Source organism: Pleurodeles waltl, chromosome 4_2 (genome assembly GCF_031143425.1).
Source record: "Pleurodeles waltl isolate 20211129_DDA chromosome 4_2, aPleWal1.hap1.20221129, whole genome shotgun sequence".
Taxonomy (NCBI): Eukaryota; Metazoa; Chordata; class Amphibia; order Caudata; family Salamandridae; genus Pleurodeles; species Pleurodeles waltl.
In genome coordinates this window covers 277,050,994-277,077,905 of record NC_090443.1, presented here as the reverse complement: position 1 = coordinate 277,077,905, position 26,912 = coordinate 277,050,994, and the positions used below count along the sequence as shown (strand labels likewise).

At 45.8% G+C, this 26,912-nt stretch overlaps 1 pseudogene; it reads left to right on the top strand.

Annotated features, from left to right (window-relative positions):
* Nucleotides 1-18,183: 18,183 nt before the first annotated feature.
* LOC138293847 (olfactory receptor 4E2-like) overlaps nt 18,184-26,912 on the top strand; it is a 45,277-nt pseudogene continuing 36,548 nt past the window's right edge.

The window sequence follows — 26,912 nt, the reverse complement described above, 5'->3', positions numbered from 1 at the left end:
CCACTAACTTAAGTAGCCATTTAACCACGTCTCACTTTCTCTCCAGGTGAGAATTTTATCAGAGTGGTCTTCTGGTCATACCATTCCTTGCAGAGTCTGTGTCTGCAGATTTACACTGCCATGACAACCTGGCAAAATAACGCTATTGCCAGGCCCAAACCTGCACTTTTTATACATATAAGTCACCCCTAAGGTAGGACCTGTGCAATCCAAAGGGCAGGGTGCAATGTATGTAAAAGGCATGACATGTTCTGCTATGTTTTACTTGTCCTGGTAGTGAAAAGCCCCCAAACTCCCAGGCCTTCCTCTCCCATAGGATAACATTAGGATTACCTTATTGCATCTTTTAAGTGTAATTAACAATCTGGAGAGATATGGTTTTCAAGTTTGCTGCCTCTGGAATCACAATTTAAAATCACAACTTATGATGAAGTAGGATTTTAAATTGTATTTCTGAAAATGCCACTATTAGGAAGTTGGCACTTTCTTACTTTAGCCACCTGGTGCCTGCTGCCTGATCCTGTTCACTTGTTTGGGGTGGGTGACAGCTGGGCTTTGTGTATTCCGCTAAAGACAACTGCACACAATGGGAGCTTAGGTGTGACTTGATGGGCCATCCTGGCAGGATGGGAGAGAGGAGCTGGACATAGACTCACTTATACGTGAATAGGTTGTGTCCTGTTCCTACACAAGGAGCTTCATAACCCCTGTAGTGAGGCAGGAGCCAGGGCAGGAAGGGTAGGACATCAGTACATTAAGGCCTGTCTTTGAAGTCTCCCCCACTTCAAAGGCAAAACTGTGTATAAGTACTGGACCTCTGACAACACCAAATCAGTACATTTCTGGACCTGTGACTACTCTGCCAGGAAGGACTGATGTGCTGCTGAAGCATTGTCACTCTGCTGGACTGCTGCTTTGTTGGACTCCTGCCTTGCTGTGAGAAAAGAATGGATCTGCATCACTTGAACTCAGGGTGACTCCAAGGCCCAGCAGACTGGTCTCCTGATCTGAAGCCTCAGAAGCACAAAAAACTTCCATCCTACCTACTGCTGCACATGGACTCTGCCATCTGTGAGCCTTCCTTGCCAAGTGGTGCTACCCTAGGCCTTGACCTTGGAAGTGAAGCCTAAGGTGCTTGTTCCAGCAGAACCACTGCATCTTCGCAATTGCATAGACAGAACTGGTGCATCACTTTCAGAACCAGCACTGTGCCAATTCTTTCGGTGCAAGGCTGCTGCTTTCCAGTCAACTACAGCCTCAACAATTAAGCTGAATTCTGCATCGCAGCCACTGCACTCATTGGAACCAGCACATCGGCTCGACACCGATGCAGCTGACACTTGCATCCGAACTCCATCATATCACGCCTCTGACACATTGCCACCACTGCATGGGGAACTTCAAAGCATCTCCTCAACTGCGTGGGGAAAATCAGTGCATCCCCTCTGCTGCGGGATCAACACAGACACATTGTTTCTGCTGCACCCCATATCTTCGACACCAACGCAACCAAGATTAAGGTACTTTTGTTTGGTGGGCCTCACTGGGTCACCGTATCTGGTCTGCGCTCCAGCATGGTCAGCCTTTTGACTATGTCCTGGTGCAGCCTTACCAGATATGTCCGGTTTGTGCTTCGTTCTTCTAAGCACTAATTTACAGTCTACAGTTTAACTTTTCAGATTTTAAGTTCTAGTTATTGGATTTCTGTTGTTTTGGTCCTGTTTTATTTATTAAAGTTTGTTCCATTCTTTTTATCTGTTGAGGAATCTTCGGTGGTGTTCTCACTGTTTTACTGCTTGAAGTGCTGCCCAATTACTTTAGTTAATTTAGGGTTTGCCTAACACCCAAACTAGGATTGGCATTGTTGCTTGACTAAGGTTAACATCCCAGTCAACCAATAACCCAATTTCTAACAACAGTTGTATTGCTGTGTTTTTTTGTTGAAGTCACCACACAAACGCCTTTTTCATTTGAGGAGTTATCCTTATCTGGTCTTTAAAAGTACCTGTCTTCTGCAACTACTGGTTTCCCAATGCTTCCTGAAATGGTCTCATATGAAGGCGGCAGTGCAGGATCAAATGAATGCGTCATCATCTCTAAAAAGGCCTTGACAATTCTCATGGTGGTTGCTTTTTTTTTTTGTGCAGGAGTACCATCATGGCTGCTGGACAATCTTTTTTTCTGTCAGGAAATCTTTGTCTATTTTTGTATCAAGGACTGCTCCTAAGAATTGAACTTTTTGCTGGGGATACTAAGAAGAGTTCTCTTTGTTGAACCCAAGGCTCAGTTTTTTAAAATAATGCAGCAGTGTCTGTGATGGCCTCTGCAGCTGTTCTTGAAGTTCTTGCCTTGATTAACAAGTTGCTTGGGTATGAGAATATTTGGTAACGATTTTTCATGAGATAGGTAGCTATCAGTTCCGTACATTTGGTAAAGACTCTGGGTGCAGATTTGATGTTGGAAGGGAGAACTTCATATTGATACTGACGATTGGCTACCTTAAATCTTAGATATTTTTGATGTGTGAGGTAAATGGAAATGCGAAAGTATGCATCCTGCAGGTTTAGAGGGGTCATAAAATTGCTGTGTCTTAGAAATTCTAGAGCTTCATTCAATGTTACAACATAAAACTTTTGCTTCTTTAAACATTTGTTGAGATTCCGAAGAACTAATATTGGGGTCATTCTCCTGTCTTTTTTCGTACGAGGAACGAAGTAGATTAACACCCCAAATTCTGTTGCATTTTGGGAACCAAGAGCCCCATGTAAGTACCTTTTTTCTCATCGCAAATTGCCTGATTTGCGACGAGAAAAATGCTTTTTGGTATGTACAGACCCATTTTTGCGATTCGGTAATCTATTTACCGAATCGCACTAAGGGTTTGAGAGTCGCAATTAAGAAGGGGCGTTCCCTTCCTAATTGTGAGTCGCAGTCCGATGTACGATTGTTTTGTGACCGTGAACGCGGTCACAAAACAATCGCAGTTAGCATCATTTTCAAACTGGTGCTAACCCATTCGAAAACGAGAAGGGAACTCCAGGGGGCCCTTCCCACTGCCTGCTCTGAAAAAATTAAAAGAAAACTTTTAATTTTTTGTCTTTGAAATGCATCTCGTTTTCCTTTAAGGAAAACGGGCTGCATTAAAAGAAAACTGATTTATTTAAAAGCAGTCGAGTCACAAAACCGAATCTTTGTACATGTGGCCCCAGGTCTCTCACTCCCTTCTTTAGCATAATGTTTGTTTAGTATAATATCTATTTCCTTCTGTAACAGATTTTGATTCTTTAACAGAAGAGGTGGTGTTGCTGGAATTTTTCTACAAATTCTAATGTGTGCCAGCAAATTTATCAGGTCTAACACCCAGCTCTAGGATGTGATATTGGCCGAAGGTGCAACTCTGTGTTCCCTAGTTTGCAGTAGGGTGTCATTGTCTTTTCGAACACTCAGTACCACTAACTTGGTTTCCTGCTTTGTAATGAGGGGCTTGTCTACGATAAGATACTGGTGGCGGGGCTCTATACTGTTCCTGGTAAGGTTGTTTGAAATTAACTTGTTATGCACCATATTGTTGGTATGTATGCAGCTTATAAGCTCCTTTGTAGGAATACCTGCCTCTTCCTCAAACTCCTTGAAAGGACTGCAAGCGCCTTTGCTGTAAGGCTCCCAGAGATTTTGGTGTTTCCCTGTCTGACATAATGGATTGTTATGTTTCATCAATATGCCGACCAAATAGGAATTTGCCACCAAAAGGCATGTCTAGAATTCTACTTTTTACCTCCAGTCTATGGTAGGTTGCCCTTAACTATCTTTGTCACCATAGTACAGCTGCTCCTGCCAATTGTCTAAAACCTGTGGATGCAATATCCATGGCGACGTTAATAATTGGCAAAGATGTTCTTTCTCCTTTCTGCAATACTGCTTTCAGCTCTGCATTTCTTTCCCTTATGGTAGGTGTTCAATACCTATATCAGATCCCATCTGTGGACCAAATCATGCTGGAATTGCTAGAGTATTCGAGACCCTTCAGGTGGAGGCAGCAGCTGCAGGAAAATGTTTTCCAATGTGGTCTAGCTTTCTACCTTCTTTTTCTGGTGGAGCAGCACATGGTGCCAATGGATTTCTGGACCTTCTTTATGAGGGCTTTATGCAACAGAATCTGCTCGAGTGTGACCAAGCAGACACGTCTGGGTGTTATCCATTGCTTTATATTTTTTGTCCAATCGCAGGACTAATGCTGTAGTTGTAGCTAATGAATTCATAAAATTAAGGCCTTCTTCCCAAATTTGATCTATTATAGCAATTGGTTGGCAGTCTTCCTGGCAGGGCCTTGAAATCATAAAGAAAACAATCATTCTCCTTTGGTATTACAAGTAAGTCAAATCTCTTTGAACCCCTTTCGATGAGGTGATGAAGACCACCTATGTTGTCTTCTGGTGAACCAACTGTTGGAGAAGTGGTGTAATCTGGGGTAGAAGCCGCATACTCTTCCCATTTGGGGTTTGAATACTGCAGAGTGTCTGGTAACTGCCCCTCTTCCTGATTATCATCTGTGCCTGATTGCAGTGGAAAGGATTAAGGTCGTGCTGGAGACAATTGTGGCAAGGACATTGGAGTAGGCTAAAAGAACTTGCGCTGGTGAAGGAGGTGTAGGTGTGATCTGGAACAGTTGGGTCGACATTGATGTTTGTTGCTTTGAGAGAGCAGAGTACGTTTATGGGAAGTGTTCATAAAAATCAGATGCCTTTAGGCATAGATCTTTAAGCAGACTCAATGGAATTTACATCATCTGTTCCTGCTGATCCTGAATAGGTTGCTCAGAAGACTCCATACCATACTACCATCAAACATCCTTTTCCTCATGTTATATGAAGGACTGATAAGTGCTTTTGCCTTCACCAGGAGCGAAGATTGTTTGCTCACATCCCTTATCTTCTTCATTAGAGACATGATATTTTATGTTCAACTGAGTTGGGCTATAAGCTGGACCAAAAGGACCTTCCTCATCCGATTCCTCTGTATCAAGCAACTATCTTTGTGCATAAGTGGGTACTTTGCAAGGGGAGAGTGCCTAAAATGCCTTCTTTTGAAATTATAGTTATTTCATATTCTTTTGTAGTTGTTATCATCTTTTATGATGGTGTCGTCATAAAAGTTGTGCTTGACCTAGCTGTGGAATATGTATCTGAAGTGATAGTCTGAGTAGGAAAGATTGATTTTATCTTGTTTGATGGTTTCCTTCTTGATGGTGTTGTCGATGATGTTGTTGTTGAAAATGCGTCTGACTACTGTTCCATCAGTCGGACTGGACTGGGGAGGATTTGAATAGGGGGTTAAGAGGCCGCTTTTCAAGGTGCTCCAGTGAACCAAGTGGTAGAGAGGAGGCCCTCTCAGACGATTGGGGAGACATTATCCTTGGCAGACTATTAAGAAAATAAATCCACCAAAGGGGGAATCCGGGGCAAAAGCAGGACTGAAATGGGATTGCTCAGCAATCCCACAGCTAGCAGTTAATATATGAACTGCTCAGATGGGCAAGGGGCTGGCCCAACCAGTCCATGGAACCCTGGAGGTCATATAACATGGAAGAAACCCAAGCAGGCAGCCGCAGGGCACAGACCACTAACACGATTATTCAGGGTGCCATATGAAAGGTTGCAAAAGCGTGCTCTGAGATCTCTGATAGAATGACTGTGGTTGAGAATAGGGTGACCATCCTAGAGGCTGACGTGCTTACAAACCTCAAAATGGGAACAGAACATGAAGCACAATTGACTGAGACTCAGTGGAAAATTGAGAAATTTGAAAATAGACTGAGACACTCAGAAGGGTATAATTTAACTATTCAAGAGTTCCTTCCCTGAAACGACAGACTGGGACTTGGATCTGGAGATCCAAAGACCTCGACGGTTCCTTTTTTTAACAAAATCAGTGTTATGTGCAAGATTCGGGGAGATAAAGGGACATTTTAGTGTTCTTTGGAAATATCCTCCTCAGGCAGGCTGTTTTTGAAAAAGTCAGTCCGGACTCAAAGCGACAGTCGAAGGTTGCACATTTATTGTGAGGCCAGATTTTTGCTACACTCCAGTTGAAAAGCATTGGTGTATGAGGCAGATGATACACTCTTTCCAGTCTAAAGGAACCCCGCCAAGTTAAAAGTTATCGTGAAGGCTAAAACACATTTCTTTCCCTCAGAGATTAAAGCATGATTGAGCATGGGATATGGGATGTGTGTTTGAAATAGGTTTGGGGCGGTTGGCCTTTTTACAGCAGGAGACGTGGCAAAGACAGAGCAAGATGTAGATTTATGATATTTATGATTCTCCCTTTTCTCAAAACAGTGTACTAATGGCAATGTGTGAGAAATTAAGAGTGATATACTAGATAGGTGGGACCAAAATAAGATCAATAGGATGTCTCACAGTAATGTACGTATTTGCACAATAAATATATGTGGTCTTAATGATAGACTGAAACGAGGCAGAATGGCACTAGGTCTCAGGGCCATGAAGCCCGACATTATTTGTACATAGGAGATGCACATTTCCTGAGGGAAAAGGAAATTGTTTGGAGAGCTGGGGTACTCGCTTCTTGTTTGTACATCGCAGTGGACAACGTCTAAGGGGGTAGCCATCATCGCCAATAAAACTTTCTGTGCAGTAATTCAAAGTTTGACAAATACATTTGGGAGGTGGGTGATCTTGGAGCTTCTTGTGGGTGCAAGGACACTTAACATAAGCTCTGTATATGGCTCCAACTTAGATGAAGCGGCTTTTATTGATTATCTAAGCCTGGAGCTTTCATCCTAGCTAAACAGATTTAAGATAGGGGATGGTGCGTTTAAGTTGTGGTGGCAGCTGAAAAGGAGAATTGGCATCACTAGACATAGTCATTATACACTTCTATTGGTCTCTCTCGCCTTACCGGTAATATTCCATGATAGCTTGGGCAGAAGATTTGATTTAAGTGATATCTCAGGACTATGAGATTTTTATGATGGGGATCATTTATATTTATTTAGCGAGCTACAAGAAAAATTAGGCCTGACAAGGGAGACGTTTTTTAAATACCTGCAGGTCTGAGATTTCATTAACAAGCTAGATAAGAAACTAAGGGCCATATGTAAAAACACTTTTTCCCATAGACACAGAATGGGTAAAAACCTTTGCTACATCTGGCCCTAATTTCGCTTGCTAAAATCGCTATCATAGAAGCCTTAGATTGTGGAGTCAGAATTGGTCATATTTATAGTCTATTAATTGAAGCCCTGCCAGACGATTTAGAGCTCCAAAACGCTAAGTGGGAAGGAATATTGGGCCCAGGAGGGCCATTGCTTCAGGTCTCCCTGGATAATCTGTAGGGATACACTCTTAACTGCAGGACTAACAAGCATTTACAATGCAATGGGTCTCGCGTTTGCTCATGTTAGAGCTGATCGCGTTGTAAACTCCTAACCCGACTTTTCACCTTTCGGGCAAAAGTGCATTTATGTACATAACCCGAAAAAGTGAAATTAACTATGTAAAGCGCTCGACTTCTGCCAAGGGAGATCGCGCTAGTAAATTAGAGAAAAAGAAGTCCACGAGCCCGATGGAAAACAGCGAGCCTCGCATATTTTCAGTACTTGGTCGCTGCGCTCGAGGAGGGCTAGCCACCGGAAAAGGTATGACGTATGCATGCCTTCGACTAATGAAAGCAAGCAGATTTTATTAGGCAAGCCCACGAACCAATAAAAAACACTGACATAAAGTTGACAGGGCTCCGAGCCCTTTTCTAAATACAAAAGCGTCTTCCTGCGATACGCATGCGCGAGCGCATGCAACGCAGGCTCGACCCTAAAAAGCCAGCATTTCAAAACCGTATTTGATTTATATTATCCTCCGATTAAGCAGGAGACCTGACTCCAAATGTCATAGGCGCGGGTTCGAACAAGCGGAGTCTATGCATATGTTTTATATATGCTCAAGCCTAACTAGTTATATTCAAGGAGTGGAGACATTCATGGGGATGATTTTCAAGAAACACCTCAATATTACTCCCCAAATGATGTTGCTAGGATTCAGTGAGTAATGTGGGCAATCAAAGGGGGAAACATACCTAATTATTGTCGCCATGGCAGTAGCCTCCATGTGCATAGTCTCTAGTTGGATAAACCCTGACCCCCCATAGTTTTTAAAATGTATGGCACGATTTTTAGCAATGTATAACATGGGAAAAGGCTTGTATAAATGTAAGGGACGGAAGGCACGTAGGTTGGGAGATCTAATTTGCTTGTCTCCAGTAACCGAATGGATGGAGAGTTTTTTCAAGTAGGGATCCTATACTAACGACAGGCTATGATGTAGGGCATCTATGGCACTTATACCACTGAAGCACCTTATGGTAGATCTTGAGTGGTGATAAGAAATGTGATATGCTCAGCGCAGGTAGCAGCGAGGTACGGCATGTATGCACTTTAACATCTGGGGTGCCTTTTGTATGTCTCTGTCAGGGCTACGTGAAGAGTTATTTCATCTCTGTATTTTATCAACTGAAACATTATTATGCAATTTTTGTAGGGCATCCTTTGAACACTCTCCTTTCCTAAACTAAGGAGAATGCAATAATCACACTATTGCACTTTGTGAAATGAAATCTTAACTTGCCATTTTGCACTGCTCTTTTTTTATCTTGTTTTTACTGTTGTATGGAATATGACTTTGTATCATGCTTTTTTAACATGTCTCGCTTACGGTTGTAGCGAGGGTCACCACTACATTAGAGATTATTCAATATTCAGAGCTCCTGTTTACTCCTGAAAAGTGCAAGTACATGTAGCGTGTCTGCTCCCGGTGAGTCTTTCCCCATGGCGAGGTGGTACAGTACAGTACTCTCCGATTAAATGTATTGCAGTAGTGCTGAGAAATGGAAGTATTCTCCCTTTCAAAATAGAGAAGAGCAGGTACTCAGTACCGGACAGTACCTGCCCATTTAAAACACTGTTGCAATGCTCCATTTTGTTTTTGTTATTGTTTTTATGCTGCGTAGCACAAGCTGCGTTCTCACCTGTTTGTTTTCAAGCACTGGACATGCGTTGATGTGGATCTCGAGCAATGTTACAGGCATAATCGCTACCTTGCGCTAGTTACCTCCTTGTGTGCGCATATTAGGCAATTTGTTTTTACAAAATTCGTAATTGTGTGGTATATATAATATATACAACTGCATTTCTTCACTCAGTTTGATCAGTCAACCTGATCTGATTACTGGAAGCTGTGATCTTCCGTTTCCGAGATTTTTGAAGATGGTGCAAAGGTAATTATAGTGACTGAGTTCTCAGGTTCAGTCTTTCCTTCACCATTCTCGATTTAAACATGGATGAATCAAAGGCCTAAAGTGAGAAGAGTCTCTGCTGACAGACTTGCCAGGGCACTAGGCAGTCATCATGTGTCCCTTGGTAGACACCATGTGGAAAGGTCAACATCATATGGAGCATCAGGTTTCCTTCTTAGTGTCAGGGCTACATTTCCACTGGGTCTGTATGAAGCTCAACAGGGCCCACCTCCAGATACCTCCAAATCTGAATGCTCTTATAGCGCCGATTTTTTGAGTGATCTGACGAGTGGAAGGTTGTGGGATGGGATCAGCAGGAAAGGAGATCTGAGAAAACAAAAAGGTCACAGGAAAACAATACAAAGCACGTTAACAGTTCTGCACAGACTTGAACTGCAGTCTGGAGTAAGGGTTTCAGATTACTTTGAATTTTGAGTTACAGTATGGAAAGATGATTGAGAAAATGAAAAGGCACCAGGACTTTCAGCAGTGGGTTTTGTCCAGCCTTTCCCTAATAAACATGCAATTGGTTGTCTAATGATACCTTCTTTAATGTAATATATATATATATATATATATATATATATATATATATATATATATATATATGCCACAACATTCACCCACTTGCACTATGCTTGCATCATGAAGATGGTATGTCAGCAATAAAACTCTTCAACTTGTAATCCTATTTATCATGTTTATAAAACTCTTGACTTCAGAGTTAGTTGCAGGCTAACAATATTTTCAAAATAATTCAGTGCACTTTTAATTGTATGAGAACATTCTGCCTGGAAGATGCTGAACTCAGATTGACCCTGTAATAAATCAACACAGACTTCAGGACACAAACCTCAAATACCTAGAAAGCTACATGAACCCTGATGCACTTTCTTAGAAAGAATAATCTTACCTTCAGAGCAGGGTCTGCTCTGGAAATCCACTCTGCTAGAGGCTCACATGAAGATTAATGAGCAGATTAATGAGTGAGCTGACTGCAGCTGATAACAGGTGAGACTCTGCAGGAAAGCTGCGATGACAGCTGCCTGACTTGATTGAGGAAAATAGCCTTAGGAATGTCTTCACGGAGATGAGAGCAAACCGGACTTCCACCAGGGAGCCCCAGGGCAATAGTGAGCATCATTTGCTGGGCGGGGCCAGTTTTATACTAGGTGCCAAGCCCAAGATGGTGGCTGTACAGCCTGCTGGGAATTGTAGTCTCTTTCAGACTACTACAATGAAGCAGCACAATGCTAGCAAACACCTTTATGGAGGAACAAACATTTGTTTAACATTCAAGACATGCCATACAATACCATAAAATTTCTCATGAGGTAATAGCACAGTTTAATAAGAAAACGAACAACGAGACCACCAGTTAGCTCTGCAGGGGGCCTTGTGAGCTTTCCCACAGGATGGTTTGGCACAAAATGGTAACAATGAGCGCACAGGTAACTTAGCTGGGGCGGGCCCTAGATCGCGCACCATCCGTGTTCTGACACTTAGCGTCTGTCGGGCGATCACCAAATCTCCTCTCTTAAAAGTGATATTCTTTGTATGTCACCTCTTGTCCGCATAGGCTTTCATTTTCTGCCTCTTAATCAAATCTCTTGTACGAATCATGTTCTCACGTCTTTCACTCTTGTTAGTCCATTAAGGTGACTTAGTTGTCAGTGCTCTCCTAAACACCAAAGTCGCAGGACTTTCGCCTGTGTTCAAGTGAGGTGTTGAACGATAAGCTCATAGGGTAGAATTTAATACAGTTTTCAAACTGACCTTCTCAAGATTTACACGCTGTGCTGCTTTCTTTAGCATACTCATATAGTGCTCAACAAGTCAGTTGGCTTGCAGCCACATATGTGTACTATTTTGATGCTTTATTTTCAGAATCTCCAGGAATTCTTTGAATTCGCTACTGTCAAAAGGATTGCCATTATCAGACTTCAAAATGGCTGGAATGCCCCATGTCATAAAGATGCCATCTAGTCTCTCAATAATGCTTTCATCGGTTGTGGATGAGAGATCTTGAACTAATGGAAAACGTGAGTATTCGTCCACAGTCCCCATCAGGTGATGTCCATTATGGAATGGACCAAAAAAGTTGATGGCTATTTTCTCCCATGCCTGCTTAGGGAGTTCAGACATGTTCAGAGTATGTTGAGTAATATTTTTAGCAAGGCAGTTGCATAGATGACAGGCCTTGAGTTCTTTTTCAACCCTCTTATCTAAATACGGATACCAAACTCAGTCTTGGAGAGATCTTTTTGTGGCAACGATACAACAATGCCCTTCATGAGCCACTTCAATAATTTTCTGTCGCAGACTCTCCGACCAGAATCACGATTCTCGAACGCGACAGTATAACTTCCTCCTGAGTTATGGACAGTTCATCTTCAACATTTCTTTATTTTTTATATTCACCATCATTGGTGAGAGACTGAGTGTGTCGGTTCCATGACTGATGTGTATTTACGTGCTACTGAATTGGTGGCGGGTTAGACCTTACAAATGCACCTGTCTTGGACTACCATAAATATTAAAACTCTTTGAACTATATTGTCGCCCGATGTCTATGGCACAAATCATGGCACCTGCCACCACAGGGGCAATCCTGAAAGGATTACATACAAAAAGATATGGATAGTGCACCACTGCGCAAAGTCAGTAAAGTCCAGTAACACAAAGTTGTCTTTTAAAAATCTTCATTTTTTATTATTGTTTTTCTTGAACAAACGAGCAATCAGCCAACGCGTTTCGTCCTATACAAAAGGACTTGTTCAGGGCTTATATTTGCAAGGTCTTTAAATTGATTGTCTTTCCATATTATTGGAATTAAATGTCCAACCTGTTATTACCCATAACATAAGGGATCAGCCATGTCTGTCCCGGTCAGCAAAAAAAGTAAAAAAGTTACTTTTTCCACATTTGTTTTGCTGGCGGTAATACCTCCACTATTCAGCCGACCGCCGGGGTTGTAATGACCCCCATAGCTTCTTCATCATTAAATCCACTAAACCTACAGTGTTTGATGAATGTAACGAGCCTCTCTACAAATTCATCTATGGTTTCACCAACTTTTTAGTATTCTTGACTGAAAATGTAGTTTTCATAAAGTTTGGCACTCAGTTGGATTTGAGGTTCAACGCTATTTTAATCTGAGGGTACATGACTTCTTTGTCAATTCTCAGCATTTGCTTTCTGAATTCTTTCACACCACCTCCAACAAGATTTGTGAGATATTTGATAATCTTTCTATTATCAGTCTCTTCAAGTGCATCAATGAAATCATCAACTGTCTCTATTCAAGCAGTCCATCTATGGCCAATATTTTGCTTTTTGGCAGTCTTGAAAGGTTGTGGTGGTTTCAGAAAGCTGGAAGCATGGTGACTAGTTGTGGGAGTACCTGGCATTGAGGGTGGAGCTCTTTCAGATACTATCTGCTGTCTACTAGGACCTGCATCTTCAGCGCCATCACTCAGGCCCCGCGATGGATGAGCCTCTGGGTCATCAAGGACAGTCTTTGGGACTGTAACCTCCTTCGGAGCCCTTTCACTCTTGGAGGCCTCTGGAGTTGTCCTGAGCTGTCACCTGGCAGCTTTGGTGGTATGCCGCATCAGGTAGTGGACAGCTCGATAAGCACAATCCCTGTGCTTCTTCTTGGGTCTCCTCACTGGTGCTGAGGTCAGAAAGCGCCACTTATCAAGACTCTGGTAAGTATAATGACAGCATGCTTTCTTCTTACTTGTTCTATCTGCAATCACTTCTATATATTTTGTTAGTATTTGACTACAGTAGTTGTTAGTGCTTCTTTTCTGTATCTGTACGTAACCACCTTTTTTAGTAGTGCTCTGTATAATGTACAATTTTATCTTGCGTGGCAGTGCAGTACCTTTATGTATGGCCTGACCAGCAGGTTCTCGGCCAATTACGTGTATATTATTTACAATGCTTTTGTTGTCTCCAACTGCTTCACAGTGGCTGGAGCTGTGCTTTGACTCCACATGCATGAACGTCAATTCCATACTTCGACAGCGACACTCATGGCCCATGCAAGCAGTTTGCTTGCCCCAACACCACCACCCTGCTCGACAACCTCGCCAACCTCGGCCTCAAACAACTGGTGAACACCGCCACCCACATCACCGGACACACGCTTGACCCCATCTTCTCCGCCAGCAAACACGTCTTCTTCAGCCACGCCCCCGCCCTACACTGGACCGACCACAGCTGCGTCCACTTCACATTCCGACGCGAGACCCGCCACCTCCGCACCCAACCCATCCCTCGTCGACAGTGGAACAAGATCCCCGAAGAGCAACTCTTCTCCGCACTCGCCGCCAACCAACCCACCCTCACCACCGACCCCAACGACGCAGCCCTCAACCTCACAAACTGGATCTCCAACTGCGCAGACATCCTTGCTCCCCTCAAACGCACGCATCGACAGACCAACACCAAAAAACCTCTCTGGTTCTCTGACACCCTCAAAGAATCAAAGAAAACTTGTCGCGCCCTTGAGAAAGCCTGGCGCAAGGACCGCACCGCTGACAACATGACCGCCCTCAAGAACGCTACCCACGAACACCACCAGCTGATCCGCGCCGCCAAAAGGAACTTTTTCACCGACAGACTGGACAAAAACAGACACAAAAGCAGAGAACTCTTCAGCATCGTCAAGGAGTTCTCCAACCCCAGCGCCAACGCCAACGCCGTCACACCCTCACAGGATCTGTGCGAATCCCTCGCCACTTTCTTCCATCGCAAGATTAGCGACCTCCACGACAGCTTCGGACACCAGACCCAACCAAACACCACCGAACCGGCATCCACGGCCATCACCCTCAACAACTGGTCCCACATCAACCCGAAAGAAACCAAATCCATCATGAACTCTATCCACTCCGGTGCCCCTTCGGACCCCTGCCCGCACTTCATCTTTAACAAAGCCGACGACATCATCGCCCCGCACCTCCAGACCGTCATCAACTCTTCTTTTTCTTCTGCTACCTTCCCCGAATGCTGGAAACATGCCGAAGTCAACGCCCTACTAAAGAAACCTACGGCTGACCCGAGCGACCTGAAAAACTTCCGCCCCATCTCTCTTCTGCCTTTCCCAGCCAAAGTAATAGAGAAGACCGTCAACAAACAGCTGACCACCTTCCTGGAAGACAACAACCTGCTCGACCCCTCACAAACCGGATTCCGAACCAACCACAGCACTGAAACCGCCCTCATCTCAGTCACTGACGACATCAGAACCCTGATGGACAACGGTGAAACAGTCGCCCTCATTCTGCTCGACCTCTCAGCTGCCTTTGACACCGTCTGTCACCGCACCCTAATCACCCGCCTCCGCTCCACCGGAATCCAAGGCCAGGCCCAGGACTGGATCGCCTCCTTCCTCTCAAACCGTTCCCAAAGAGTTTACCTCCCTCCGTTTCGCTCAGAACCCACCGAGATCATCTGCGGCGTACCCCAAGGCTCATCACTCAGCCCGACACTCTTCAATGTCTACATGAGCCCCCTCGCCAACATCGTACACAAGCACGACATCATCATCACCTCCTACGCCGACGACACGCAACTTATACTCTCCCTCACCAAGGACCCCACCAGCGCCAAGACCAACCTACAAGAGGGTATGAAGGACGTCGCAGATTGGATGAGGCTCAGCCGCCTAAAGCTGAACTCTGAAAAAACGGAAGTCCTCATCCTCGGCAACACCCCGTCCGCCTGGGACGACTCCTGGTGGCCCACAGCCCTCGGCACCGCACCGACCCCCACAGACCACGCCCGCAACCTCGGCTTCATCTTGGACCCTCTTCTCACCATGACCAAGCAAGTCAACGCCGTGTCCTCCGCCTGCTTCCTCACCCTCCGCATGCTCCGCAAGATCTTCCGCTGGATCCCCGCCGACACCAGAAAAACCGTGACCCACGCCCTCGTCACGAGCCACCTGGACTACGGCAACACCCTCTACGCCGGGACCACAGCCAAACTCCAAAATCGCCTGCAACGCATTCAAAACGCCTCGGCCCGCCTCATCCTCGACATACCCCGCAGCAGCCACATCTCCGCACACCTGAGACACCTGCACTGGCTCCCAGTCAGCAAAAGGATCAGCTTCCGACTTCTCACCCACGCACACAAAGCCCTCCACGACAAGGGACCGGAATACCTCAACAAACGCCTCAGCTTCTACGTCCCCACCCGCCTCCTCCGCTCCTCTGGCCTCGCACTCGCTGCTGACCCTCGCATCCGCCGCTCCACGGCGGGTGGGAGATCTTTCTCCTTCCTGGCGGCCAAGACCTGGAACTCCCTCCCCACCAGCCTCAGGACCACCCAGGACCACTCCGCTTTCCGGAGACTCCTAAAGACCTGGCTGTTTGAGCAGCGATAACCCCCCGTTTTTCCCCTAGTGCCTTGAGACCCGCACGGGTGAGTAGCGCGCTTTATAAATGTTAATGATTTTTTTTAATGGCAAATTCTCTGGGAGAGCACAATCGTTCTTCAGATAACTTATCCCCTATCTCACTGGTTCCCAACCTTTTGACTACTGAGGACCCCCACTGAATCACTTCTGGAATCCGGGGACCCACAAGCAACACATTCAATTTCAAACATTAAAAAAGTCATTTTAAAAAAATATGCAAACAAGTACACACCAAACAAATATTCGAAATACTGAAGATATAATTATTTTATATTGAAAAAGCAATAGAAAAATGTTAATGGGAAGGTTGGTGCTGCATCTCATGTTTGTTTTTATTTCGGGGAGTTGCATCCTCAGGTCAGAATCTACATTTCCCAAGTGATTTCTGTATTGATTTTTTAGGTACATAAGATCTGAGAAAGCTTTTTCACATAAATATGTGGTGGGGAAAGGAAGTAAAACTTTAAGTCCCTCTCATCTTCCCAAAGCCCCTCTGTCACATGTATTTTATTTATTTTATAGCACCTCTCATACCAGTTTAGGGTGTTGGAGCACTTATGAAGACAGTGGTGTATAGCAGAATGCAGTGGTGCAGACTGCAGTAGTGCAGCGGGCAGTGGCACAGATAGCAGTGGCACAGAGTAGAGTGGTGCAGAGTGCAGTGGTGTAGAGTTCAGTGGTGCAAAGTGGTGCAGAGTGGAGTGGCGCAGAGTTGAGTGATGCAGAGGGCAGTGGTGCAGAGTAGAGTCGAGTGGTGTAGCATGCAGTTGCAAAGAGGGCAATGGTGTAGAATAGAGTGGCGAAGATTGCGCTAGCATAGAGTAGAGTGGTACATGGTAGGGTAGAGAGGTGTTGTGTGAAATGGCATAGAGTGCAGTCGCACAGAGTGGAGTAGGGTAGGGTGAAGTGGCGTGGAGTGTCGTAAAGTGGAGTGGTGCAGAGTAGTGTGCAGCTGTGAGAAATGTTGCAGAGTAGAGTGGAGTAGTGTAGAGTGGAGTGTTCACGATGTGGTAGCTCACTGCCATTACAGGCAACACATTTTCACAGACATGCAGTTTTACCAATAAAACTAAACAATGCACAGGCAAAACATTGTGGAAATTGCATCACATAGTGCAATGATTTATTTGATAATATTAAAGTATTGGTTTCCAACACACTTCAGAAATAACAAAAAATGTGCTGCACTTGTGTTTCAAATTCTGATATATTCGGAAATACTTACACAGTTCAGTTAAATGTTGTTGTGTGCTAGAAAAAACTCTTTCCTACCTCCATTATCCAGCAAGATTGTCACATAAGTCCTCTCACTTTGAAGTCAGAGAAATAAAAGTAAACCAGCACCCTCGGAAGACAGCTCCTGACAATTGAACTCTTTTTTTTAATGCACAGCAAATGCGACGAGATAAGATTTACAGACCTATTTACAAAAAGGGAGGAGTCTGAAGAATACTGTAATTAAGATTCTGGCAGAGAAAGGTACGAACCCAAGCTGGACAGCTTAAAACAAATAAAGCCAGCAAATGGAAAGCAAGAAAATGTTAGTTACAAGCCACAAAGCTGATGGCAAGCAACGGGCAGAATGCATTCCTAGGTCAACTTTCTGAACGTCCCCAAAATGTCTTTAGCAAACTGCGACCTAAATAGGACTGCTCCTTGTTTGTTGATTTTATAGGAAGGTGTTGGAAATAAAGAGAGGACTGTGAGAGGAATTTAGAGGAATGTTCCAATCGTCATAGCTATGTGAGCTAACTGTTGTCATGATGGAAGTACCCCTTCTGTTTCGGTGGATTTGCAATTTTTTCACAAACCTCATCATTCGAACTGCTTCTGCAAGGATTGTTTTTCTTTGTTCTGCAAACGAACATTTTACAATGTTGTGTATTTGCTCTGGCAAATAATATTTTTGCAATCCATTTGTTAAGAGATAGCCAGATACTACTTTTCTACTGCAAGTTTGAAGTTGTCGGTGCTAGTCTAGCTTGGGAAGCAAAAGATACTTCTGACTGGAAGAGAGGTTAGATGATGAATATGAGAGTGCAATGAGGGCTGTGGAGGAGACTTTTGGCAAGAAAACGATAATTGTGGTGGAACTACATATAGGCCCTAATAATGACATTGGCAGTCAGCTGACCGCCACGCCAGCGATGGCGGTAGTCCCGCCGCCAGGCTGGCAGTGAAGACTGCCAAATGATGATCACAGTGGTGATCCCTCCTATATACAGCCAATTAACCTCCTGAACCGCCAGTGCAGTCCAGCCACCGACCATGGTGGTTGCCATTTTCAGGCTGGCAGAACACCATTCCCCGCCCACCATATTATGACATTGCAAACCGCCAGGATTTACGGGACGAGTCCACCGCCACGAAAAGTCTGGCAGAAACAAATCATATAAAAGGAGACACCCACCTCCAGGGACACATAGGAGTCCACGGCCGCCATGGAACCCAAACTGGAAGCCCTGACGATGCTGTACGATGCAATGGCTGTCCAGGAGCAGCAACGCCAACGACAACGGTGAGTACAGACACCTAGCACACAAGTGAGGGAGGGGAGAGTGACACACCCACACGCACAACACACACCACACACACATTCTACATACGGACAACAATCCGCTGAATAGTACAACAACAATAGGAGCAAGAAGTTAAAAAAGCCACGACAAATACGTTTGGTCCAACCACTGTAATCCAGTGGAAATGATGGAAACCAAAATATCAATGAACAATATACAAAGGGCCACTGTCCATGGCATCCCACAGGGCAATGAAATTGGCCCAACTTGACTCCTGACAGCCCAAGTCACTCCACCAGGCAGGGACATCATAATGCAAGGAAGGCACCTCAGGGTGTGGGGAAGTGGGGTTCTTTGGAGGGGCATCCTTGGATTTGGGTTTGGGAGGGGGCAGGCCTTTGCTCTTCTGTTTCGGGGGTGGAGGAGTGGGCTTGAAGCGGGGGTCAGAGTGACAGTCTTGTTCCCCTGAGTGGGAGCTTCTGCTGCAGGGGAGGGACAAGGGCAACGCAAGGGGTGTAATGAGAGGATTGGGAACTGGAAGTACTGGGATGTGGGAGCAGGACCTTCCTTTTATGGACAACACGGGGTGGAGGAGGAGAAGAGAAGAGGTCAAGACGGGCAAGGAAAAGTTTTTTGGTACAGTGGGCGGAGTGTGGGAAGCGAATTGGGAGTGGAGGTAGAGGGAGCGGTTGTAGGAGTAGTTGTGCTGGACTGGGTTGCAGATGCATGTACAGTGTGTGTGTAAGATGAATGGCTGTTGAGTGTCTGAGTGGGAGCTTTTAAGTGTTTTGGGGGGCAGACAGGGTGGGAGAGGACAAACAGGTTGTGTGCATGTATGTTGTGGTGGTGTCTGCAAGTTAGGTCATTGTGCTGCATGTGGTTGTGATGGTGGTGGTGGGGACTGTGCATGTGGTGAATGGGGTGCTAGTCGGCATGTCTGCTGTTGTGGTGACTGTGAGCAATGCTGTACAGGTGTCAGGATCTGTGACTGAAAATGCAGTGCTTGCAGGTGTGAGTGCTGATGTGACTGTGAGGGAGGAGGAGGAGGGGGAGACAGTGGAGGCAGTGGCTATTGTTGTGTGTGCACCTGGGTGCTGGTTGTGTGTGTGCATGTGTGGGATCTGTGGTGCCTGTGCTTGTCTGTTGTCTTGGATGCATGCTGGTCTGATTGTGTGCTTGGGATGGGTGGGGGGAGAAGACTTTGGGGCTGGGAACAAGTAGTTGGAGGGGGGACGGAAGAACCAGGGACACAGGCTGCCATCAAGGAAGAGCCAGAGCCTGAAACGATCTCTGTAAGGCAGCCAAGCCACCGTGAATGCCCTTCAGGTAGACATTGCATTGCTGCATCTGGGAAGCCAGTCCCTGGATGGCATTCACTATGGTTGACTGCCATACAGAGATGGATCTTAGAGGTCAATAGCCTCATTAGTGAGGGCAGCGGGCTGACTAGGGCAGGGCCTGAGGTGCCTGGGGTGAAGGAGACGCCCTCCCTCCTGGGTGAGGGGGCACAGGCAACTGGGTGGGGAGCTACTAGGAGGGCAGTGCTGGTACAGGAGTGGCAGAAGATGATGTAGCTAGGGTGGTCCCAGAGGGGCCCGCCACCACCAGGGAGCTTCCATTGGAGGAGGAATCAGAGTCTGTTGTCGTAGCTCCTGTCTCCCACGTGGTGCTCCCCTGGCCCTTCAAACCAATGGTCCCCTTGGCGTTGGTGGTCTCTGCCTCCTGGGACCCGTGGGCTGCAACTCCCTCACTCGCCGGTGCCCCTGCTCCTTCACCAGATGATGCTGATGCACACAAGGACAGGATGAGAAAAGAAGAGAGGTGGGGGAGAAAGAAAGGGAGCACAAGGTCAGTTACAGCAACAACAGCACATATAGCATACACATCACAATGATTCACTGGGACTAACACTGAGCAGTATGATCCACAATACTAAACCTTTGCCTGGGAACAACAGCAGAAATTAACTCAAACACTACCATCTGCTCACCTACTAGGATTCACTCAGCCATATCTGCCATGGTATGCCAGCTACTTGCCAATACCAAATGTACATACCACTCATCATTGCTAAGCAGGACTCTACAAGATTAGCTAAACAGGCATATTGGGCCATCCACTGATTAGAACCTTGCACCCATACAACATGGCTGTCATCAAGAAGGAATTTCACACAGTTTGTACTCACCCCCTTGTGGCTGCTGTGCTGCCCTCAAGCGCCCAGCCAACTCTGGATTGGCCACCACCGGTATGCGGGCCATTAGGGGGGTCAGGGTCCAATGGGCACCCCTCCCTCATTGAGAGGATGTCCCCAGCTGGGCATCAGTGGTCTTCCGGGCCCAGCATCGCAGGTCCTCCCACCTCTTTCTGCAGTGGGTGCTCCACCGATATGTACCCCCAGGGTCCACACGTCCTTGGTGATGGCAAACCATAACCCTTTCTTCTGATAAGTGCAGACCTACATAGGGAACACAGGCGAAAGGACACCATGAACTCCAAACTACATTTGTTACAGCAATGGCTTACATACTGCATAGTTCCCACATTAACCTCACACATTACTCGTACCACTGTGTACACATTGCATGCAACAAAAATACACTCCCCAAATGACATTCTGCCAGCACACAAATACATCTACATACAGCCATGTCGCATCCAAATTACCCAAAAGGGGCTCACCTTTTGAGCTGGAGGCCCATACAACTGTCCATACAAGTGAAGGACCCCATCCACAAGCTTCTTGAGTTCCTTAGATGTGAAGGCTGGGCCCAATCCCCTTTAGCACAAGCCATCAGGAGTTCCATACACAGGACACAGCAGCACACGCAGTGGAGGTGTTGATGTGGTGAGAGTCAGGAATTAAGTGGGATATAAAAATGGCGGTCACGTCCATGCCGGTCCACCGCTGGCGTTGATCATCATTGGTTCCTGTGCTCCATAGACTTCCATGTTAACCAATAAGGTGTGGCACAGCGGTGCAGACCGCCTTCTGCCATGACGCCAAACACCTGCAGAGTGAGGTAATTTCCACCTGTCCCTGTATGCAGGACAGGCGTTGTCATTTCCTGATGCTAGTACTCATGGTGGTCAATTTCATGTGCGTCATAGGTACCAATGATAAACACCAAGGCAATTCCAGCCCACTACATACTTTGGTTTGGTTGTAGACTCTGACACTCTAATTAGATCTCATGCCAGTGCACTGATTGCAGATGAGTAGTTGACAGAACATTTCAAATGGGATGCTACTAGTCACAACACATGACTCCGACTACATCTGTGAGACACAATGGCTAATGAAAAGTATTGGTATTTTTGAAGAAGTACGTTTGCATGTAGGGGACACCAGTGCAAATTACAATTATTGTTTGTGTAAATTGGATGTGACTGCTTTGTGTACTGTGATATTGTGTGTCAGTCATTCCTTTAGTCACACACTTCTGATGCTTGGTTTACATATATACCAACCACTGCGGAGGAGGAGGCAAGCACCCGACTTGGCTACACTGGGGGAACACCACACTATACTCACCTGTCATCTGGACAGGGCCACAATTACTGAACTGAGTCAATAATTGGAGCCAGATCTGATTCCTGACATTCGTAGCACTACAGCAATACCCCCTGCAGTACAGGTACTGTCAGTGCTCCACTGCCTGGCCGGTGGTTCTATCCAGGTGACTGTGGGCTTGGCTGCAGGCATGTCATAGGCAATGTTTTCAAAGAGTTTTGGCTGCCTTTATGAAACACATGAGCAGCTGTATCTCATTCACCACAGTGATGATTTGCCCACTGTGAACACTGCATTCTACATCATGGAACACATACCACATGTGATTGGGTCATTGACAGGACCAATATTGCCTTGGTCCCTCCCAGGACAAATGAGCAGGTCTATCTACAGAAATAGGAAGAGTTACCATTCAATAAATGTCCAGATGGTGGGCCTTGCAGATCAGTATATTTTCCACGTTACTGCCAAGTTTTCTGGATCTGTGCATGATGCCTATGTATTGAGGAATAGCAATGTCCCAGAGGTGATGGCACGACTACAGAGAGAGAGAGTGTGGCTCATAGGTGAGCTTGAGGTTTCACCAATGTATGTCACTGTAAGCCACCTGAAGGTGTACTCGGTGCTATTGAACATGAGTAATGTGTGTCTCTCACTACTTCCAGGTGACTCCAACTTCCCAAATCTATCCTGGCTGTTGACACCAGTGAGGAATCTGAGGACAGGGGCAGAGAATTGGTACAATGAAGCACATTGTCGGACCAGTAGGTAATTAGAAGGACTTTTGTGTTATTTAAAGCCATGTTCCGGTGCCTCTATGTATCTAGTGGATCCCTACTCTGCGCACCTGGGAAGGCCTACCAGATAGTGGTAGCCTGCTGCATGCTGCACAATTTGGCCCTCGGACGCCATGTTCCATTCCTGCAGGAGGAGGGGGGAGACAATGCACCTGTGGCAGCAGAGGACAGGGAAGACAGTGATGAGGATAGAGAGAAGGAGGATGTGGACAATAGGACACATCTGATACAGCAGTACTTCCAATGACACTCAGGTAAGACTGTACTTCTGTTCATACCTCCATTACAATTAAGTGCTGTGTGGCTGCTGTGTTGTGCTAAGCACAAATGTGTGCATTATGTGACCTGACACTGTTCCATCTGTGGTCAGTCGTGCCAGTGTATGGTGATGGTGAACAAGCTTATTCAGCCTATGCAATGTGTCAGTAGTTTAGCTTTCTCAAATACATGCCTATTGCAAACTGTGTCCTCATCCCATATATTGCTGAGCATATGTTGCTAGGAATATCATGTGACTTACAATGCGCTTACACAACCGCTCTGTGACTTCAATTTCACTGACATTGTGGCCCAGACTAAGTGGTCCAGAGGAAGGATTGGCATACTGATAACATGGCATATCTAGTACTGTGGTATCTTGTGTGAGGGCCTGAAATGAGTTGTTTCTCCTCACTTATGATGTTTGGAGTCAATTGCTGTGCAAATTACTGAGTAGAAGTGACCAGCTGAATGTAGGCTGTTATGTTACAGGGGCTCATGTTGCTATACTTCTTTTACTTCTCAATTGCATATCACAAATGGTTTCCCTTTTTGCAGATGTTGATGTGGTCACAACTGTGAACTCATGTGTTTGCAACAGACTGCTTTTACATAGTTTGGTGGATGGTGACTTGTGGCATGCTCTCACACTGGTTATGTGTAGCCCAAACTGACTGCCCATTGGATGGATTCACACTTTACATTTCATTTGCACAGGATAATAAAGTTCAAGACATTGTATATTGTTGTAATTAAAGCAAAAAAAACTTCAGTTGTGTTCTAGTGTGTTTATTGAAGTGACAAAAAGGATAGTGCAATAGAGTGGGTTGATGGTGGATGAAATCTTCAGTTTAGTGGTCCAGTTGGTTTGTAGCAAACATCCAGTATCCATGGGGCCGTAGGAAAAGGAGAAATAGCAGTCCAAAGTGAACAAGGTGTCTCAGTGGCACACAAGGGAGACATTCAGGAGGGGCTCATTTCCTGGCGGTGGTTTGGGTCTTGGCTACAGGCTCTGGTGTATGTCTGGGTCACAGAGAATGTTTTTGGAGTGGTTCTTCTGCTGCAGAGGGAGGGGTGCTGGTGGCTGCGAGCCTTGTGGCAGGTCCTCCTGCCCACTAGCTGCAGAAGATGTGGAAGATTGGTGAGTACACTGGCTAGTGGAAGGGGTCCGCTGGTGGTATGTGTACTCACGCAAGATGTTCGCCATGTCAACCAGCACCCCTGCAATGGAGGCCATGTTGCCATTTAAGCCCTGCAACTGCTGCATGACCTCCTGGTGGTGTTCCCCCAGAGCCGCTGGTTCTCCTGCAAGATGGTAATCACCTGGCCCATCCTGTCCTGGGATTTCTGGTAGGCTTCCAGGACATGTGTGAGCGCATCATGGGCAGTCGGTTCCATGGGTTGGGCTCCCCTTGATGCACAGCTAACCTCCCACTTGCCCTGGTCCCCTTTGCCTGTGTCCCCTGAACTGTGTGCCCACTCCCACTAACGCTAGGGCTTTCATTGTCTTGCCTGTGTGGTGTCAACTTAGGTCCCTGCACAGGTGGGCACATTGTTGATTGTTGTGTCCTGGGGACAGAGATTTGGGGACGTTGGGTGGCTGCTGTGGTATTGGAGTCCGATGGGGTAGGCCCTGTGGTGGACTGGGTGTTTGCTGTGGTGTCCGACTGACCAGTGGTCCCATATGGGCCAGGGAGATCATCCAGATCAAAACATCCAGAGTTGCTGTCATTACTGGAGCCTTCTTCTGGTGGAGGACTAGGTTGCTGTGGCACATGCTCGCCACTGACATTGGCTGGGGTACCTGTGGACATATATAAGATTTGTTACAGTCATTGTCAGTTACATATTCAGCATTTCTGGCTTTTTCCTATGGGATGGGTGTTGTCGTTCCACCTTTTGTTAGTGTATGGTGATGGATTGTGGGATTGGTAGTGCTACATGCTGCCCATGCATTACTGTTGTGGGTGCATGCAGAGTTGGGGAGGGATTGGTGCTTGCAGTGGGTAGGGGATGCAGTGGTACACAGTTGAGGGTGGTTATGGGGGTGGTTCTCTGTATGGGATGGAGTGGGGTGAAGGGAGTGAGGGTGAGGGGCGACATGCCATGCAGACGTCTGTGGTGTTGAGGTGATAATGGTGACTTACCAGTGTCCAGCCCTCTAGTGATTCCAGTGAGGACCTCTGGATGCAGGATAGCCCAGACTTTCTCCTCCCATGCTGTTAACTGTGAGGGAGGAAGTGGGGGTCCACCGCCAGTCTTCATTACGGCAATGTGGTGCCTGGAGGCCAGTGCACACACCTTCCCCGTAGGACGTTCCACCTTTATCGAATGTCCTCCCTTGTGTGTAGATAGGTTCCCATGGAGTTCATCTTGTCCACAATCCTCCGCCATAGCTCCATCTTCCTGGCAATTGATACTTGTGCACCGAACAGCTGTGGTTATACCCTGACGATTTCTTCTACCATCACCCACTACTCCTCATCAGTGAAACGGGGGTTCTTTTGTGGGGACATGCCCAGTTTTTGGTCTGTTTGTGTTGTGCAGTGGGTTTTAGGTGTTAAGGTATAGTGTGTGGTGTGTGATGCATGACAGGTGTATAGGTGGTTGTGGTGTGTGTCTGCAGTTCTGTCAATGTACGTACTGGCAATGTGTAGCAGAAATGTCGAGTTTGCAAAGAATTGTGGATTGTGTGGGGAAGTGTTTTATAGTGCTGTTGGTGGGTGTGTATGGTGTGTGTGTATGTGTCAGGTGTGGGTTTTTCAATCTGGCCAATGTTGGCTTCTGTTGGTGTGGAGTGGCCAAATCGGCCGCAGCGGTCCGCACCGCCAATGGGTGACTGCCGTTGAGTGTCCACTGTGGTGATTCATGGTTCATAATTTGGAGGCCGGTGTGTTGCAGGCGTAGTGGGTAGGGTGGTGGGACCGACTGTTTTTCACCTCCGTTGGGTCTGGCTGGATTATTTTTTTGGCTGCTTTCTGACGATTTTGTGTTTGTGTGTCATTATCTGGCGGGCGAATTGCCACCTCCGTGGCAGTCTGTTGGCGGCCGTCACCACCAATGTCATTATGAGGGCCAAAGTAATTTCCTTTGCACAAAGACTGGATAAATCTATAGTACAGTAACTGTACTGCATATATTAGCATTTACATGCAAGTTTGAGGATCTCCATGAGGTGATCAGTAGAGAACAGTTGATCAATAGGATGAGTAGTATGAAGACTCAGGAAAGGTTGTGAGTTAAAGGGCCCTACATTGGATAAGACTTTTAGTGTAGCCTGTCGCATGAAAAATACTTGTTATGCAAAAGATCTCAACCAGGGACAGAATGACAGGAGGAGGGGCCAAACTGATTCAGACAACATGTATGCATAACAACAAAAAAACACCTAGAAGAGAAAGGGAAAGTGGTAGCAGAGCAGAGAGTGTGGTTCAAGATGGTATGGAAAAACGGCAGTGTTAGAGGTGTGGCAGTAGAAAGCATATAGCTGTGTCCACATCATGTACTGAATTGAAGTTCAAGTTTTTTTAAATGTAAGAAACAAGTGCATTTTTCTAGACTGTGTAAACTTATTGAACAAGCAATAAAACAGATTCAACAATGTGAAAGAATGCTGAATGGTCAACACTGAAGATGAGTGTTGGTGATCAAGAAATGATTGAGGTTTAAGTAGTGAGAATAGGAGTGTCTCAGGAGCTGTATACAAGCAATGTATGTGAGACACATTGCTCTTGAAAGTGTTCCAAAGTGGACTGGATATTTCTGTGTGAGCACATTCATGGTCACCTTATATTTTGATTGACAAAGTGAATTGAAGGAGTATTGCGACATTTGGAGCCAGGGTTTGGGGGCTTGCAGAATGTACAGGACTTCAGGTTATAGAAAATACATTTTTAAGAAGGTTATTAGCAGTCCCTCAATCTACATCAGTAATGTTCTGTCATAAAGAAGTAGGTTTGAGATACATATCTAGCTATATAAAACTTCAACCTCTCATACTGTGGGTAAAAATCTGGACTAAGTCTGAAGCGTTTTTATGTAGAAAGGTGATACAGGATTGTCTCCTCTTGTCACGATTTCTA